Source organism: Kogia breviceps, chromosome 11 (assembly GCF_026419965.1).
Source record: "Kogia breviceps isolate mKogBre1 chromosome 11, mKogBre1 haplotype 1, whole genome shotgun sequence".
Lineage (NCBI taxonomy): Eukaryota > Metazoa > Chordata > Mammalia > Artiodactyla > Physeteridae > Kogia > Kogia breviceps.
In genome coordinates this window covers 31,383,750-31,402,396 of record NC_081320.1, presented here as the reverse complement: position 1 = coordinate 31,402,396, position 18,647 = coordinate 31,383,750, and positions in this window count along the sequence as shown.

Genomic DNA, 18,647 nt, shown 5'->3' with positions numbered 1-18,647 from the left:
CTTATTTAAAAAGTGCAGCTTAGGGCTTCCCTGGTGGCGCAGTGGTTCAGAGTCCGCCTGCCGATGCAGGGCACACGGGTTCATGCCCCGGTCCGGGAAGATCCCACATGCCGCGGAGCAGCTGGCTCCGTGGGCCATGGCCGCTGAGCCTGCACTCCGCAACGGGAAAGACCACAACACTGAGAGGCCCACGCACCACACACACACACACACACACACACACACACACACACAGAGACACACACACAAGTTGAAGCTTCCTGAGCCCTACTCAACATCTAGATAAGTTTTCTGAGGGTTGTCTCAAGAATCCAGGTACAAGTCTTTTTAAGTGCTTTTGTGGAACTCCCCAGGTGAGTCTCTCACTCTCCTAAGTTAAGAAACCATTTATTCGGCCTCCCCCAGGTGCCCAGCCAGGTCCTGTTAAGGTTGGAGTCCCCGCACCACATCACAGGGATGCTCCCAGCCAAGTCATCTCTGGAGCCTTGGAGAATCTGAATGGTCTCATGCTGGCCCACCTGCCACGACAAACCTCCTCCAGAGCATTCCCCTTCACACTTTACCTTCTACCACTCCCAAAGGCAGTCTGCTCCAATGAGGCCTGACTTTGTCTGTCCTAAGGGGCACCCGCTGATTCAAGCACTTTAGGAGAACAAGGTGCTGTGCTTCTCAACCAGGGTGGCCCAACCTCTAAAATGGTAGTCCAAGCAGTCTCTACCTCCTGGGCACATCCCCTCTGCAACAGCCCAAGTACACGAATGTCCCATCTTTGCTTTCTCAAGGTCGGCAACAGGGAGTCCCCTCCTAAAGAAGGTCCTCTCTCATTGCCACACTATCCAAGGCTGCCCCAAGTGTGCTTCCTCCCTGTGGGCCTGCTCAGGCTAAGGGCAGAGTCGTCTCTGAGTCGGACCAAATCGTCTTAGTAACAACTCTTCACGGTGTTGACCATGTCTTTCACAGGGGCTGCTGCTGAGCGTTTCTCTCATCCTTTCATGGTGGAGAGAGAGAGGGGATTCTAATGATTCTTACCTCTAGGGGAGAGGGCGAGTGTCATGATTATGTGATCATTCGGTATGATGTCCTTTCGACAGGAATTTGTTTGGACTTTCACGTTAAAGTGGGCCCACCATTCCCACTTTGTGAGGTCATTCAGCACCCTCATTTTGCACCTTTAACATCTCTCTCAGTATCACCTTGGAAATGTTTGAAACGGCATGAGTTTGTCCTCACGTTCCTATCAGCTGGGAATCCGGGGCCGCAACATGAACCTAACCATTGAGCGCAACACCTCTCCACGACCTGTGTAACACTGGGTAGGCCCCTTCACCTCTCGGGTTTTTGAAGCCCTCGGGTGTAAAAATGGGAGGGTTCTATGAATCTATATTTGGGGCAGGACAAGGTCGAGAAGAGTGTGTCTCTGCTTTTATTCTTCCAAAATGGAATGTCTGCCCTCTCTTCCCCATGGGTCCACATGTCACTTGTCCTTCAGGCCCACTGCCAAGGAGCCTTCCCTGATTCCCCAGTCCACACAAATCTCTGCCTCTCAGGGTCAGGGCCGTACAACCTAGCTGCCTCCTAATGTTCATCTTGCCTCTCAAGCCGATCTCAGGATGTGGGTCTCTCTTGCCCTCCTGTGGCCCCTGGGGCTGTGCCAGCCCACCGGCATGCCCCACGTTGGGTGTCTACTAGACTAGGGCATGGATGGGGAGGCCCCGGCGTGAGGGCCCAGGCAGAGTACCTCTGCCTCCACCCTGCTCTCCTCCACAGAACTGCCCCTCCTCCTCAAGCCTGACCCCCAAGTCACAGGTTTCATACGATGACCTCACTGGCTAGTGAGTACCTCACAGTCCTTCTCACTGTTTCCATGGCAGTGTTACTGTGCAAACAAAGTTTGCTGCCCTCAGAGAAACTTCCCTACTGGTTCTCCACCAGAGACCAATCTCTTTGGTTGTCTGAGACAGAATGTGTGACCGGATCCTCTACACATATTCCAACCTGTGCTCTGTTCCCTGGCTGGGCGGTGCAGGAGGAACAGCGAGACCGGGCATCTGCGGAACAGGCGTGGGGTACACACAACCTCACCTGGCTGCCACATGTTTCTGTGGCTCTTGCCCACTACGTACACCTGAGTGCTTTCCCAGATGTAAGTAATACCAGTGACCTGGGACACCTTCAGGGTCCCACAGTGCTCACTGTTGAGGACAAGTGAGAGGTCAGCCCCGGACTAGTGTGCAGGAAGCTTCGATCTTTATAAATATAGCCTTCCGCTTTGGGCTACAGGATGCTTCCATTCAGACCCTTTCTTGATGGGCCTCTTAGCAAAAGACAAGTGTGTTGTTGTGGGCAAGTGGTAAATGGAGCAGTTTGAGGAAGAGGGCCACTCTTGAACCACACCTTCAAACCCAGGCACCTCTGTGCTGGCACGGAGACATCGAGATCGGTCCCCTCAGACACATCCCATACTGAGCTGCTGAGTACTAGGGGAGACGGTGGTGCCATAGTCATGGGAAGGACGGAAGAACCAAGGGGCAGGGGGTGATGAAGTGCTAGTGAGACCGGAGGGCTGAGGAGATGGTGCCCCAGGAGGCTGGGTTGATGTGAGCCTAGATATGGTACCCAGAAGCCGGGTTCTGAGTCTCCTGTTCACTCTGCCTCAGTAGTGGACCTCGTGCTACTCTAGATACAAGGATCCCAGGGCGAGAGTTCAGTGTGTTTGAAACAGGCAGTATACATGGGGCCCAAGAGGGGTGGCCAAGGTGGGAGTGGTCCTGAACCAAGTTATATTAGATGATTGTTTTCGAAATCTGGAAAGGCATTTCCATGAAAGCCTCAGAAATGACAGACAGCAAGAAATGGTTGGTTTCTCTGTTGTGGAAGGGACAGATGGAGAGGATCATGAGTGCAATGACTTTCGGGTTCTACTGTTTTCCCTGGAAACGGTGAAGAGACTTCCTCATGTGCTGCAGCCGTAGGCTCCAGGAATTGCCTTTGCAGCCAGTTTCCCTTCTCCAGGGACTCAGAGAGGTGATGGGCCAAGGCTGTGTTTTGGATGTCCAGGAGATGAAAGGTCTTCGGCCAGAAACTGGGAGAGACTTGAGAGAGGGAAATCCTGCCAGGAGACTGTGTACAGCCGAAGGGACTGATCACTTCTGATTTTCTTTGCAGCAGCAGCGGCTCCCGTTTCTCCTCCGACACCTGGTCACTACCACGTCCTCTACCGGGGATGTGAAGAAACGCAGTTGGGCTGGCATGGGGAGACCTACTGCCTGGCTCGTGGCTACCGGGCCTACGGGGACGTTCCTTTGGCCACACCAGCAAAGGTGCAAGCCGAGAAGCCAGTCGCCAGACGAGCTCTGAAGAGAAAGTGTGCTCCGGAGGAGTTGGACAAAGATCTCCGCTGCTCCAGACCAAAAATCCGGCGATTGCAGGAGTCAAGCAGTTTACTAGGATTACAAGGTGCTGTGATTCTCAAGCAGAGTGGCCCCACCTCTGGGCACATCCCCTCTGCAACAGCCCAAGTACACGAATGTCCCATTTTGGCTTTTGCAAGGTCGGCAACAGGGAGTCTCTTCCTAAAGAAGGTTCTCTCTCATTGCCACACTATCCAAGGCTGCCCCAAATGTGCTTCCTTCCTGTGGGCCTGCTCAGGCTAAGGGCAGAGTCATCTCTTTCCTTCTCTGAGTTGGACCAAATCGTCTTAGTAACACCTCTTCACGGTGTTGACCATGTCTTTCACCGGGGCTGCTGCTGAGCCTTTCTCTCATCCTTTCATGGTGGAGAGAGGGAGAGAGAGGATTCTAATGATATTTACCTCTAGGGGAGAGGGCGAGTGTCATGATTATGTGATCATTCGGTATGATGTCCTTTCGACAGGAATTTGTTTGGACTTTCACGTTAAAGTGGGCCCACCATTCCCACTTTGTGGGGTCATTCAGCACCCTCATTTTGCACCTTTAACATCTCTCTCAGTATCACCTTGGAAATGTTTGAAATGGCATGAGCTCTTCCTCACGTTCCTATCAGCTGTGAATCCGGGGGCCCAGCATGAACCTAACCATTGAGTGCAACACCTCTCCACGACCTGTGTTAACACTGGGGAGGCCCCTTCACCTCTAGGGTTTTTGAAGCCCTCGGGTGTTAAAATGGGAGGGTTCTATGAATTTATATTTGGGGCAGGACAAGGTCGAGAAGAGTGTGTCTCTGCTATTCTTCTTCCAAAATGGAATGTCTGCCCTCTCTTCCCCATGGGTTCACATGTCACTTGCCCTTCAGGCCCACTGCCAAGGAGCCTTCCTTGATTCCCCAGTCCACACAAATCTCTGCCTCTTAGGGTCAGGGACGTACAACCTAGTTGCCTCCTAACGTTCATCTTGCCTCTCAAGCCGATCTCAGGATGTGGGTCTCTCTTGCCCTCCTGTGGCCCCTGGGGCTGTGCCAGCCCACCGGCACACCCCACGTGGGGTGTCTACTAGACTAGGGCATGGGTGGGGAGGCCCCGGTGTGAGGGCCCAGGCAGAGTACGTCTGCCTCCACCCTGCTCTCCTCCACAAAACTGCCCCTCCTCCTGAAGCCTGCCCCTCAACTCACAAGTTCCATACGATGACCTCACTAGCTAGTGAGGACCTCACAGGCCTTCTCACAGTTTCCATGGCAGGGTTACGATGCAAACGTGCTGCTGCCCTCAGAGATACTTCCCTACCGGTTCTCCACCAGAGACCAATCTCTTTGGTTGTCTGAGAGAGAATCCCTCACCAGACCTTCTGCATTTACTCTAACCTGTCCTACGTTCCCTGAGAGGGCAGTGCACGAGGTACACTGAGACCAGGCATCTGTCCAAGAGGCATGGTGTACGCACAACTTCCCCCGGCTGCCACATGTTCCCTGGGGCTTGCCCAGCACATACACCTGAGCACTTTCCCAGCTGTAACGAATACCAGTTACGTGGGACACCTTCAAGGACCCACAGTGCTCACTGCTGAGGACAAGTGAAAGGTCATCCCTGGACAAGTGTGCGGGAAGGTTCTGATCTTTATCAAAGGAGCCTTCCCCTTTGGGCTACAGGATGCTTCCATTCAGACCCTTTCCTGATGGGCCTCTTAGCAAAAGACAAGTGCGTTGTTGCTGGCGAATGGTCAATGGAGCAGTTTGAGGAAGAGGGCCACCCTTGAACCGCACCTTCAAACCCAGGCACCTCTGTGCTGTCGTGTAGACATCTAGCTCGGTCCCGTCAGACACATCCCATACTGAGCGGCTGAGTACTAGGGCCGACGGTGGTGCCCTATTGATGGCAGGAACGGAAGAACCAAGGGGGCGTGATGAAGTGCTAGTGAGACTGGAGGGCTGAGGAGATGGTGTCCCAGGAGGCTGGGTTGATGTGAGCCTAGACATGGTACCCAGAACCCGGTTCTGAGTCTCCCGATCACTCTGCCTCAGTATGTGGCCTTGTTCTTATCGAGATAAAAGGATCAGAGGACTAGAGTTCCGTGTGGTTGAAACAGGCACTGTAAAAATGGGACCCAAGAGGGGTTGCCAAGGTGGGAGGGGTTCTGATCCAATTTACATTAGATTATCTTTTTCCAAAACTTGAACGATATTTCCATTAAAGCCTCACAAGTGACAGACTGCAAGAAATGTTTTCTCTGTTGTGGAAGGGAGAGATGGAGAGGATCATGCTTGCAATGACTTTCGGGTTCTACTGTTTTCCCTGGAAAAGGTGAAGGGACTCCCTCATCTGCTGCAGCTGTAGGCCCTAGGAATCGCTTTTGCAGCCAGGGTCCCTTCTCCAGGGACTCAGAGAGGTGATGGGCCAAGGCTGTGTTTTGGATGTCCAGTAGATGAAAGGTCTCTGGCCAGAAACTGGGAGAGACATGAGAGAGGGAGATTCGGCCAGGAGACTGTGCACAGCAGAAGGGACTGATCACTTTTGATTTTCTTTGCAGCAGCAGCGGCTCCCGTTTCTCCTCCGACACCTGGTCACTGCCACGTCCTCAACCGAGGGTGTGGGGAAACGCAGTTGGGCTGCCATGGGGAGACATACTGCCGCGCTGGTGGCTACTGGGCCTACGGGGATGTTCCTTCGGCCACGCCAGCAAAGGTGGAAGCGGAGCAGGAGCCAGTCGCCAGACGTGCGCCCAAGAGAAAGCGCACTCCGCAAGAGTCGGACGAAGATCTTTGCTCCCGACCCAAAATCCGGCGATTGTAGCATGGTGCCAGGAGGCGGACTCCACAGAATCTTGCTGGCTGAGCCATTCTCAAGAGAGGGCCATGGCAAAGCTCACAAGGTTACCACCCGCCCCCCGCCAACGCACCATTTCCTGCCCCCGAAGCAAGAACAGGATGGAGAGTCAAGCAGCACGCACCCTGCCCCGAGGTTCACATGCTCCTTTATTCCCAGCCCCTTCTGTCCCCAGTGGGGTCCCCTAATGCTCGGCAAAGTGTTTTTCTGTAACAGATTTCTAAAGGTCGCCACAGCTCAGACTTAGGTCACTACCCCTGTGCTGGGCACTCCTGCCACCCGGGAAAGGTTCCAAAGGTGGAGCAGCTCCAGGGGGTGCCAACGATCAGAGCAAAAACTTGAGAGGCTGGGGATGAAGGAGTTTGGGCACAGTCCCTAAAGCATCTCAGTGGTTGAGCTTCTGTGAGAAGGCACATCCCCACTGTGTGGGGAGGTGGTGGGGGGAAGGGGTCCCTAGAGGAGGCAGCTAGGGGGAGGGCCTGAGGCTGGAAATGGGGAATGGCGTGCGGCCTCTGAGCGAGCACAGGCACTTAGCCCTTGAGGTTTCTGGGAAAGCTAGAGCCACAAGGGCCACGAGAGAAGGCAAGTGGAGCAGCAGAAGCCAGGTGCCAGATCTCTCCTCAGAACCTATACTTCTCCACGAGGCCGGGCCTTCCACGCTGAGGTAGGAGCGATCCTGGCCAGAAGGACAGCCAGCGGCAGCTCTGGGAGGAAGGGTGCTGCACTGGGGGCTCTGCTGCCATGGAAATGACTTCAGTTCCTTCCACTCAAATACCGTACGGACTGGGTTCCTGCTCTGGTGAGTACAAGGGTCACTGACTCTCCCCAGAAGGTTGTTCAGTTCACATCCCCAAAGTCCCTCTATTCGGGCCCTGGGGGGGTGTAGCAACTCCTGAGGGCGCTCTTTCCTGAGGCTGGCTGACCGAAGTGGGGGAGGTTCCTGATAGGTCCCAGGTGCTGGTTGAAGTCCCCAGAGAATGGTCATGAAGGCTGGAGAGTCCAGTAGGTGGAGAGAGAAGGCCGGGGGCAGAGGGCCCCTACCTGAATCCAGAGCTCACAAGGTTATTACCCCCCACCATTTCCAGAAACTATCTCTTCCCCCATACCAGCCCCAATGGCCCGGTACCGGGAAACCGGGAGCCCAGAGCACTTGTGGCCACACAGACACTCGCACGCAGCCCTCGGCGTGGGCGGGGCCTGCTGCAGGCGGATGGGGACGAGGTGTGCTCCCGGGAGGCCTTGGACTGAAGGTGGCCCCCTGAGAGAAGCACCCCAGCTTGGACAGGAAGTTTAGAGGCAGGGGACAGCAACCTAGGGCGCCCCCTCGGAGCAGTGGGAGTGGGAAGAGGGCCGGGGGCAGAGGGCACCCGCGATGGGAGGCCAGTGGGCTCTCAGCAGAGGCCAGCTGAGCCCGCGGGACCTGCCTCTGAGCAGGGGCCGGGAGGGCAGTGCTGCCCTGTGGCTTCCGGGCTTCGTGGATCACGTCTCTGCGCACACGGGTCGTAGGGTCCTCTGACCCTGTATCGCCTCCCTCACCCAGGGCCCCTCGCGAGGCTGCGCCGCTGGGTGGCCTGTGTCGACGGGCACAACCCCATCGCCCGCCCCTCTCAGACCCGCCGCCTCTGCCCGCCTGCCTGGCCCTGTGCAGCTTGCGACCCGGGGGGCCTCGAGGGTCCCCGCGCACTCCGCCAGCGGCCTCTGCTGGGTCTGCTGCTCCTGCTGGGTCTGCTGCTGCAGCCGGTAACCCGTGTGCACACCACGCCGGCCACCTCCAGCACCCCAAGTCCGCGGGGGCGCACGCGGGCCCTGATGCGGGACTTCCCGCTTGTGGACGGGTGGCTGCAGTGTGTGAGGGCTGCTTGGGGCCGTTGTGGGCCTAGCCTGGCCCTGGGCAGCAGAGGAGGTCCGGAGGTGTCCACACAAGCATGGTGTGAGGCTCCCTCAGGCTGCCCCAGGCCAGGCAATGTATCCTGCCTGATCCCAAGACCTAAGGGGCCCACCCATTTGCCTTGACCTCCCTCCAGCCACAACGACATGCCCCTGGTCCTGAGGCTGTTGCACCACAATGGGCTCCAGGCTGTTAATCTAAGCAAGTTCAGCCACGGCCACACCACCTTGGACGGGATGAAAGACGGTCTCGTGGGTGCGCAGGCACCAAGGGGACACACAAGGTGTCCCCGTGGCTGCTGGGGAATAGTGGGGTAGTTTGGGGGCCTCCGAGACCACAGGTTAGTCACATTGGAACTATGTTACCATAGTGACCTAGAAAGTGCCATGCCATGGATGCTGGGGGCTACAGGGGTCACCGTGAGCCACCCTGACGGGCATCCAAGTACCACAGAAAAAAACAACGCGTCACAGGTGACTTCTGGGCACAGTGAGCGCTGTGCCAGCTGAGGAGGCGATGAGAAGCCCAAGGAGTTCCAAGCCCCAAACCAAGCCCTGGCCTTCCCTCACTTCTGGTCAGCCTACGTCCCACGCCAGACCCACCAACGGGATGCCGTGCGCCTCACCCCGGAGCAAATCGACCTCATCCGCCTCACGTGTGCCTCCTATTCTGCGCTGGAGCTTGTGACCTCAGTTAAAGGAACACGGGGGACTTCCCTGGTAGTCCAGAGGTTAGGACTCCACGCTTCCACTGCAGGGGGCTCGGGTTGGATCCCCGCTCACCGGGGAAGAGGCTCAGGTTCAAGGGCTCCTGCTTTGAACCATCTTCTACTCAACATGTAGAAAACAAAGCCTTGATCTGCCCTCCTAAGCCTTGTCCTCTCTCTCCAATTATGGAGTCAACAGACACTTACTGAGCCCCTAAGATATGTCAAGCACTGGTAGGCACTGGACATAACCTGATGAGACAGGAGGGAAAGGTTCAGTAGAACACAGGGTTATAGAAAAGGCACTTAAAAATGTGAGAAATTCAAACTGTGTATGGTGCTATGAAGGAGCAGTTATGTAAGGCTGTGGGAGTCTACGTCAGCAGGAAAGAGACGGATGCGGCTTGAGGAGGGCCTCCCTTAAGAAATAAACTCTGGGGACTACCCTGGTGGTGCAGTGGTACAGAATCCGCCTGCCAACACTATTTACGGTGGCCAGGACAGGGAAGCAACCGAAGTGTCCATCGAGAGACGAACAGATAAAGAAGATGTGGCACATATATACAATGGACTCTTACTCTGCCATAAAAGGAAATGAAACTGAGTTATTTGTAGTGAGGTGGATGGACCTAGAGTCTGTCATACAGAGTGAAGTAAGTCACAAAGAGGAAATCAAATACCGTATGCTAATACATATATATGGAATCTTAAAAAAAAAAAAGTTTCTAATGAACCTAGGGGCAGGGCAAGAATAAAGACGCAGACATAGAGAATGGACTTGAGGACTCGGGGAAGGGGAAGGGGAAGCTGGGAGGCAGTAAGAGAGTAGCATTGACAAATATACAATACCAAATGTAAAATACCTGGCTAGTGGGAAGCAGCTGCACAGCACAGGAAGATCAGCTCAGTGCCTTGCAACCACCTAGAGGGGTGGGATCAGGAGGGTGGGAGGGAGATGCAGGAGGGAGGGGATGTGGGGATATACGTATGCATGCAGCTGATTCCCTTTGTTATACAGCAGAAACTGACACACCAGCGTAGAGCAATTATACTCCAACAAAGACTTTAAAAACGAAAACAAAGAAACAATCCACCTGCCAAGGCACGGGACATGGGTTGGCTCCCTGGTCCAGGAAGCTCCCACGTGCCGCGGAGCCAGTAAGCCCGCGAGCCACCACAACCGAGCCCACGTGCCACAATTAGTGAGGACCGCGTGCTAAGAGCCCGTGCTCCACAACATGAGAAGCCACTGCACTGAGAAGCCCATGCACCACAACGAAGAGTAGCCCCGGCTCACCGCAACTACAGAAAGCCCGCGCCCGGCAACGAAAACCCAACGCAACGAAAAATAAATAAATAAATAAATTCATTCATTAACCAAATAATCAAAAGTTATATTAAAAAAAGAAACAAACGAAAAGCAAAAATCTCTGCTGGGAATTCCCCGGTGCTCCGGTGGTCTAGTGGTTAGGACCCTGTGCCTCCACTTCAGGGGGCCCGGGTTCAATCCCTGGTTGGGGAACTGAGATCCTGCAAGCTGGCATCGCAGCCCAAATAAAAATGCAATAAAATAAAATATAACTAAATAAAACAAGAAAGCATCTCTGATTCAAGGTGTAAAGGGTGCGAAGGTGTTTATCGGGCCAGTATGTGGGCAGAAAACGTTTCCCATTTCAGTACGTAGCACCTCCATTTACCCAATTCCACATCCTTAACCCACATTCCCCACATCCAATTCATCACTAACTCCTATTCACCTCCAAGCCATCACTAACCTTCCAAATAGGACTCTAACTTGCCTGCTTTACTCCACCTCCAAGGCCACCACTGTGCACAAAGCCAGTCTCCTAATGAGTCTCCCCAATTCCAGTCCTGCCCCCTCCTAGCCACTCTCTTACACTAGCCAGTATGGTGTCTGAAAAAGGCATCTCTGCCAACCCCACTTCTCTCTTTATACCCTGCAATGGCTTCCCACCAAGTTTACGATCAATCCCAAACAGATGATGGACTGCAGGCTGAAAGACAACAAGGAGGTAGGGAGGGTGTCAGGTTAGAAAGAGGGATGAAGGGTCTGGACAAACAGCGAAAAGGGCTGAAAAGAAAATGATCAGCACTTGCACAACAGTCCTGATGCAGGCAGGAAAAATGCAGCAATAGTGAAGGCATACCAAGAGCCACTTTTGATTTCTGCAATGCCCTTTGCAGTTCCCCACGTGCTTCATTGATAACTGTGATTCTCAAACCTAGCTGTACATTAGAATCATCTGGGGACATTTGAAAATCTACCAATGGCCAGGCCTCACCCTAAGCCAATTACATCACAATATACAGTTCACTGGGGCAGGAATTTTGTCTGTGTCGTTCACTGGACATATGAAAAGTAAGTGGCACATACATGCTGCTCAGAAAATAGTTCCTGAATGAATGAAGGAAGGAAGGAAGAAAGGAAGGCACCACTATCACCTGAGATCCAAGGAAGAATTCTTTTCAAACCTTAGGGAGTCACCTGGCAATGACAGTTACCATGGCAGCCGTGGGAAACACAATACCAAGTGACACTAACACTCCTAGGAACCCACACTGGTTTCCACAGTAAGTAAACCTTTCTCGTTTCTAAAGGACTATACTGGGAAATACGCATCTCAGTAACAGCTTGAGGTTACTCAATGTCTGAGGTGAGCAGGAGGAAAAGACAAGGGCCTTACACACTATCGAAAGCCAGGACAGGAAGAAACTAGGGGCCACGGGCAGAGACAGACAGGCTCCGACAGGCTCCAATCCCTGTGACATTCCGAGGTGATCCCATTGGAAGGGCTCGAGCACGAGAAAGCAGCCACTAACCAGCTACCCTGTCTCAGATATTTGGAGAAAGTCAATGCAAATACATACCTATGCATTATTCCTTTCTGATCATTCTTTCAGTGTATCCTTTCGGGCTTTGTGCAAAGCGATTCTTTCCTTGGTACCTGAAAAATGAGTGGCACGTGTCAACGGATGAAACATGTCAGAGCAGACCTCCAAGGAGCTCTGCAGCTCACGAACAAGGAGCTCCGAGTCCTGGGAAAGAATCGTGAAAGTAGTGTAGAATCACAAGATCTTAGAGCATCCTTTTTTTTTTTTTTTTTTTTTTTTTTTTTTTTTTTTTTTTTTTAACATCTTTATTTGAGTATAACTGTTTTACAATAGTGGGTTAGTTTCTCCTTTACAACAAAGTGAATCAGTTATACATATACATATGTTCCCATAACTCTTCCCTCTTTTGTCACCCTCCCTCCCACCCTCCCTATCCCACCCCTCTAGGTGGTCACTAAGTACAGAGGTGAACTTCCTGTGCTATGCTGTAGCTTCCCACTAGCTATCTAATTTACATTTGGTAGTGTGTATATGTCCCTGCCATTCTCTCACATCGTCACAGCTTACCCTTCCCCCTCCCCATATCCTCAAGTCCATGCTCTAGTAGGTCTGTGTTTTATTCCCTCCTACCACTAATCTCTTCATGAAATTTTTTTTTTTTTTTTTTAGATTCCATATATATGTGTTAGCATACGGTATTTGTTTTTGTCCTTCTGACTTACTTCACTCTGTATGACAGATTCCAGGTCTATCCACCTCATTACAAATAACTCAGTTTCATTTCTTTTTATGGCTGAGTAATATTCCATTGTATATATGTGCCACATCTTCCTTATCCATTCATCTGTTGATGGACACTTAGGTTGCTTCCATGTCCTGGCTATCGTAAATAGAGCTGCAATAAACATTTTGGTACATGACTCTTTTTGAATTATGTTTTTCTCAGGGTATATGCCCAGTAGTGGGATTGCTGGGTCATATGGTAGTTCTATTTGTAGTTTTTTAAGGAACCTCCATACTGTTCTCCATAGTGGCTGTATCAATTTACATTCCCACCAGCAGTGCAAGAGTGTTCCCTTTTCTCCACACCCTCTCCAGCATTTATTGTTTCTAGAGTTTTTGATGATGGCCAATCTGGCCGGTGTGAGATGATATCTCATTGTAGTTTTGATTTGCATTTCTCTAATGATTAATGATGTTGAGCATTCTTTCATGTGTTTGTTGGCTATCTGTATATCTTCTTTGGAGAAATGTCTATTTAGTTCTTCTGCCCATTTTTGGATTGGGCTGTTTGTTTTTTTGTTATTGAGCTGCATGAGTTGCTTATAAATTTTGGATATTAATCCTTTGTCAGTTGCTTCATTTGCAAATATTTTCTCCCATTCTGAGGGTTGTCTTTTGGTCTTGTTTATGGTATCCTTTGCTGTGCAAAAGCTTTTAAGTTTCATTAGATCCCATTTGTTTATTTTTGTTTTTATTTCCATTTCTCTAGGAGATGGGTCAAAAAGGATCTTGCTGTGATTGATGTCATAGAGTGTTCTGCCTATGTTTTCCTCTAAGAGTTTGATAGTGTCTGGCCTTACATTTAGGTCTTTAACCCATTTTGAGTTTATTTTTGTGTATGGTGTTAGGGAATGTTCTAATTTCATACTTCTACAGGTAGCTGTCCAGTTTTCCCAGCACCACTTATTGAAGAGGCTGTCTTTTCTCCAATGTATATTCTTGCCTCCTTTATCAAAGATAAGGTGACCATATGTGTGTGGGTTTATCTCTGGGCTTTCTATCCTGTTCCATTGATCTATATTTCTGTTTTTGTGCCAGTACCATACTGTCTTGATTACTGTGGCCTTGTAGTATAGTCTGAAGTCAGGGAGCCTGATTCCTCCAGCTCCATTTTTCGTTCTCAAGATTGCTTTGGCTATTCGGGGTCTTTTGTGTTTCCATACAAATTGTGAAATTCTTTTTTCTAGTTCTGTAAAAAATGCCAGTGGCAATTTGATAGGGATTGCATTGAATCTGTATATTGCTTTGGGTAATACAGTCATTTTCACTATGTTGATTCTTCCAATCCAAGAACATGGTATATTTCTCCACCTATTTGTATCATCTTTAATTTCTTTCATCAGTGTCTTATAGTTTTCTGCATACAAGTCTTTTGTTTCCTTAGGTAGGTTTATTCCTAGATATTTTATTCTTTTTGTTGCAGTGGTAAATGGGAGTGTTTTCTTAATTTCATTCTCAGATTTTTCATCATTAGTGTATAAGAATGCCAGAGATTTCTGTGCATTAACTTTGTATCCTGCTACTTTACCAAATTCATTGATTAGTTCTAGTAGTTTTCTGGTAGCATCCTTAGTATTCTCTATATATAGTATCATGTCATCTGCAAACAGTGACAGCTTTACTTCTTCTTTTCCTATTTGGATTCCTTTTATTTCTTTATTTTCTCTAATTGCTGTGGCTAGAACTTCCAAAACTATGTTGAATAAGAGTGGTGAGAGTGGGCAACCTTGTCTTGTTCCTGATCTTAGTGGAAATGGTTTCAGTTTTTCACCATTGAGAACAATGCTGGCTGTGGGTTTGTCATATATTGCCTTTATTATATTGAGGAAAGTTCCCTCTATGCCTACTTTCTGCAGGGTTTTTATCATAAATGGGTGTTGAATTTTGTCAAAAGCTTTCTCTGCATCTATTGAGATGATCATATGGTTTTTCTCCTTCAGTTTGTTGATATGGTGTATCACGTTGATTGATTTGCGTATATTGAAGAATCCTTGCATTCCTGGAATAAACCCCACTTGATCATGGTGTATGATCCTTTTAATGTGCTGTTGGATTCTGTTTGCTAGTATTTTGTTGAGGATTTTTGCATCTATGTTCATCAGTGATATTGGCCTATAGTTTTCTTTCTTTGTGACGTCTTTGTCTGGTTTTGGTATCAAGGTGATGGTGGCCTCGTAGAATGAGTTTGGGAGTGTTCCTACCTCTGCTATCTTTTGGAAGAGTTTCAGAAGGATAGGTGTTAGCTCTTCTCTAAATGTTTGATAGAATTCGCCTGTGAAGCCATCTGGTCCTGGGCTTTTGTTTGTTGGAAGATTTTTAATCACAGTTTCAATTTCAGTGCTTGTGATTGGTCTGTTCATGTTTTCTATTTCTTCCTGGTTCAGTCTTGGCAGGTTGTGCATTTCTAAGAATTTGTCCATTTCTTCCAGGTTGTCTATTTTATTGCCATAGAGTTGCTTGTAGTAATCTCTTATAATCTTTTGTATTTCTGCAGAGTCAGTTGTTACATCTCCTTTTTCATTTCTAATTCTATTGATTTGAGTCTTCTCCCTTTTTTTCTTGATGAGTCTGGCTAATGGTTTATCAATTTTATTTATCTTCTCAAAGAACCAGCTTTTACTTTTATTGATCTTTGCTATTGTTTCCTTCATTTCTTTTTCATTAATTTCTGATCTGATCTTTATGATTTCTTTCCTTCTGCTAAATTTGGGGTTTTTTTGTTCTTCCTTCTCTAATTGCTTTAGGTGCAAAGTTAAGTTGTTTATTCGAGTTGCTTCCTGTTTCTTAAGGTATGATTGTATTGCTATAAACTTCCCTCTTAGAACTGCTTTTGCTGTATCCCATAGGTTTTGGGTCGTCGTGTCTCCATTGTCATTTGTTTCTAAGTACTTTTTGATTTCCTCTTTGATTTCTTCAGTGATCACTTCGTTATTAAGTAGTGTATTGTTTAGCCTCCATGTGCTTGTATTTTTTACAGATCTTTTCCTGTAATTGATATCTAGTCTCATAGCGTTGTGGTCAGAAAAAATACTTGATACGATTTCAATTTTCTTAAATTTGCCAAGGCTAGATTTGTGACCCAAGATATGATCTATCCTGGAGAATGTTCCATGGGCACTTGAGAAAAATGTGTATTCTGTTGTTTTTGGATGGAATGTCCTATAAATATCAAGTAAATCCATCTTGTATAATGTATCATTTAAAGCTTGTGTTTCTTTATTTATTTTCATTTTGGATGATCTGTCCATTGGTGAAAGTGGGGTGTTAAAGTCCCCTACTATGATTGTGTTACTGTCGATTTCCCCTTTTATGGCTGTTAGTATTTGCCTTATGTATTGAGGTGCTCCTATGTTGGGTGCATAAATATTTACAATTGTTATATCTTCTTCATGGATCGATCCCTTGATCATTATATAGTGTCCTTCTTTGTCTCTTGTAATAGTTTTTATTTTAAAGTCTATTTTGTCTGATATGAGAATTGCTACTCCAGCTTTCTTCTGATTTCCATTTGCATGGAATATCTTTTTCCATCCCCTCACTTTCAGCCTGTACGTGTCCCTAGGTCTGAAATGGGTCTCTTGTAGACAGCATATATATGGGTCCTGTTTTTGTATCCATTCAGCCAGTCTGTGTCTTTTGGTGGGAGCATTTAATCCGTTTACATTTAAGGTAATTATTGATATGTGCGTTCCTATTACCATTTACTTAATTGTTTCAGGTTGTTCTTGTAGGTCTTTTCCTTCTCTTATGTTTCTTGCTTAGAGAAGTTCCTTTAGCATTTGTTGTAAAGCTGGTTTGGTGGTGCTGTACTCTCTCAGCTTTTGCTTGTCTGTAAAGGTTTTAATTTCTCCATCAAATCTGAATGAGATCCTTGCTGGGTAGAGTATTCTTGGTTGTAGGTTTTTTTCCTTCATCACTTTAAATATGTCCTGCCACTCCCTTCTGGCTTGTAGAGTTTCTGCTGAAAGATCAGATGTTAGCCTTATGGGGATTCCCTTGTGTGTTATTTGTTGTTTTTCCCTTGCTGCTTTTAATATGTTTTCTTTGTATTTAATTTTTGACAGTTTGATTATTATGTGTCTCGGCGTGTTTATCCTTGGGTTTATCCTGTATGGGACTCTCTGTGCTTCCTGGACTTGGTTGACTATTTCCTTTCCTATATTAGGGAAGTTTTCAACTATAATCTCTTCAAATATTTTCTCAGTCCCTTTCTTTTTCTCTTCTTCTTCTGGGACCCCTATGATTCGAATGTTGGTGCGTTTAATGTTGTCCCAGAGATCTCTGAGACTGTCCTCAGTTCTTTTCATTCTTTTTTCTTTCTTCTGCTCTGCAGTAGTTATTTCCACTATTTTATCTTCCAGGTCACTTATCCGTCCTTCTGCCTCAGTTATTCTGCTACTGATCCCGTCTAGAGTATTTTTCATTTCATTTATTGTGTTGCTCATCGTTACTTGCTTCCTCTTTATTTCTTCTAGGTCCTTGTTAACTGATTCTTGCAATTTGTCTATTCTATTTCCAAGATTTTGCATCATCTTCACCATCATTATTCTAAATTCTCTTTCAGGTAGATTGGCTATTACCTCTTCATCTGTTAGGTCTGGTGTGCTTTTATCTTGTTCCTTCATCTGCTGTGTGTTTTTCTGTCTTCTCATTTTGCTTATCTTACTATGTTTGGGATCTCCCTTTTGCAGGCTGCAGGTTCGAATTTCTATCTATTTTTGGTGGCTGTCCCCAGTGGCTGAGGTTGGTTCAGTGGGTTGAGCAGGTTTCCTGGTTGGGGGGACCAGTTCCCCTGTTCTGGTGGATGAGGCTGGATCCCGTCTCCCTGGTGGGTAGGTCCACGTCTGGGGGCGTGTATGGGGATGTCGGTAGCCTTACTGTGATTCTAGGCCGCCTCTCTGCTAAAGGATGGGGCTGTAGACCTGTCTCGCTCTTTGTTGGGGATAGGGTGTCCAGCACTGTTTGTTGCTGGTCCTTGAGTGAATCTGGGTCTTGGTGTTGAGATGGAGATCTCTGGGAGATTTTCGCCGTTTGATATTACGTGGAGCTGAGAGGTCTCTTGTGGACCAGTGTCCTGAGGTTAGTTCTCCCACCTCAGAGACACAGCCTTGACACCTGGCTGGAGTGCCAAGAGCCTTTAATCCACACGGCTCAAAACAAAAGGGAGAAAAAAGTAGAAAGTCAAGAAAGGAAGGAAGAACGGAGGAAGGGAGGGAAGGAAGGAAGAAAGGAAGGGAGGGAGGAAGAAAGGAAGGGAGGAAGGAAGGAGGGAATAAAGAAAGGAAGGGAGGGAGGAAGAAAGGAAGGGAGGAAGGAAGGAGGGAATAAAAGGAAGGGAGGGAGGAAGAAAGGAAGGGAGGAAGGAAGGAGGGAATAAAGAAAGGAAGGGAGGGAGGAAGGAAGGAGGGAATAAAGAAAGGAAGGGAGGGAGGAAGAAAGGAAGGGAGGGAGGAAGGAAGGAGGGAATAAAGGAAGGAAGGGAGGGAGGAAGAAAGGAAGGGAGGAAGGAAGGAGGGAATAAAGAAAGGAAGGGAGGGAGGAAGAAAGGAAGGGAGGAAGGAAGGAGGGAATAGAGAAAGGAAGGGAGGGGGAAGAAAGGAAGGGAAGAAGGAAGGAGGGAATAAAGAAGGGAGGGAGGAATAAAGGAAGAGAGGGAGGAAGAAAGGAAGGGAGGGAGGAAGAAAGGAAAGGAGGATGGAAGGAGGGAATAAAGGAAGGAAGGGAGGGAGGAAGAAAGGAAGGGAGGAAGGAAGGAGGGAATAAAGGAAGGAAGGGAGGGAGGAAGAAAGGAAAGGAAGGAAGGAGGGAATAAAGAAAGGAAGGGAGGAAGGAAGGAGGGAATAAAGGAAGGAAGGGAGGAAGGGAGGAAGGAAGGAAGGAGGGAAATAGGAAAAGGAGGGAAGAAAGGAAGAAAGAAAGGGGAGAAGACAAAATAAAGTAGGGTAAAATACTGTTATTAAAATAACAAAATAATTATTAAGAAGAAAAATTTCTATTAAAGAAAAAAAAAAAAAAAAAAAAAAAAGGTCGGTCTAACCCCAGGACAAATGGTGAAAACAAAGCTACACAGACACAATCTCACACAGCAGCACCCAAATACACACTCACAAAAAGAAAAAAGGGGAAAATAATAGTATATCTTGCTCCCAAAGTCCACTTCCTCAACCTGGGATATTTCGCTG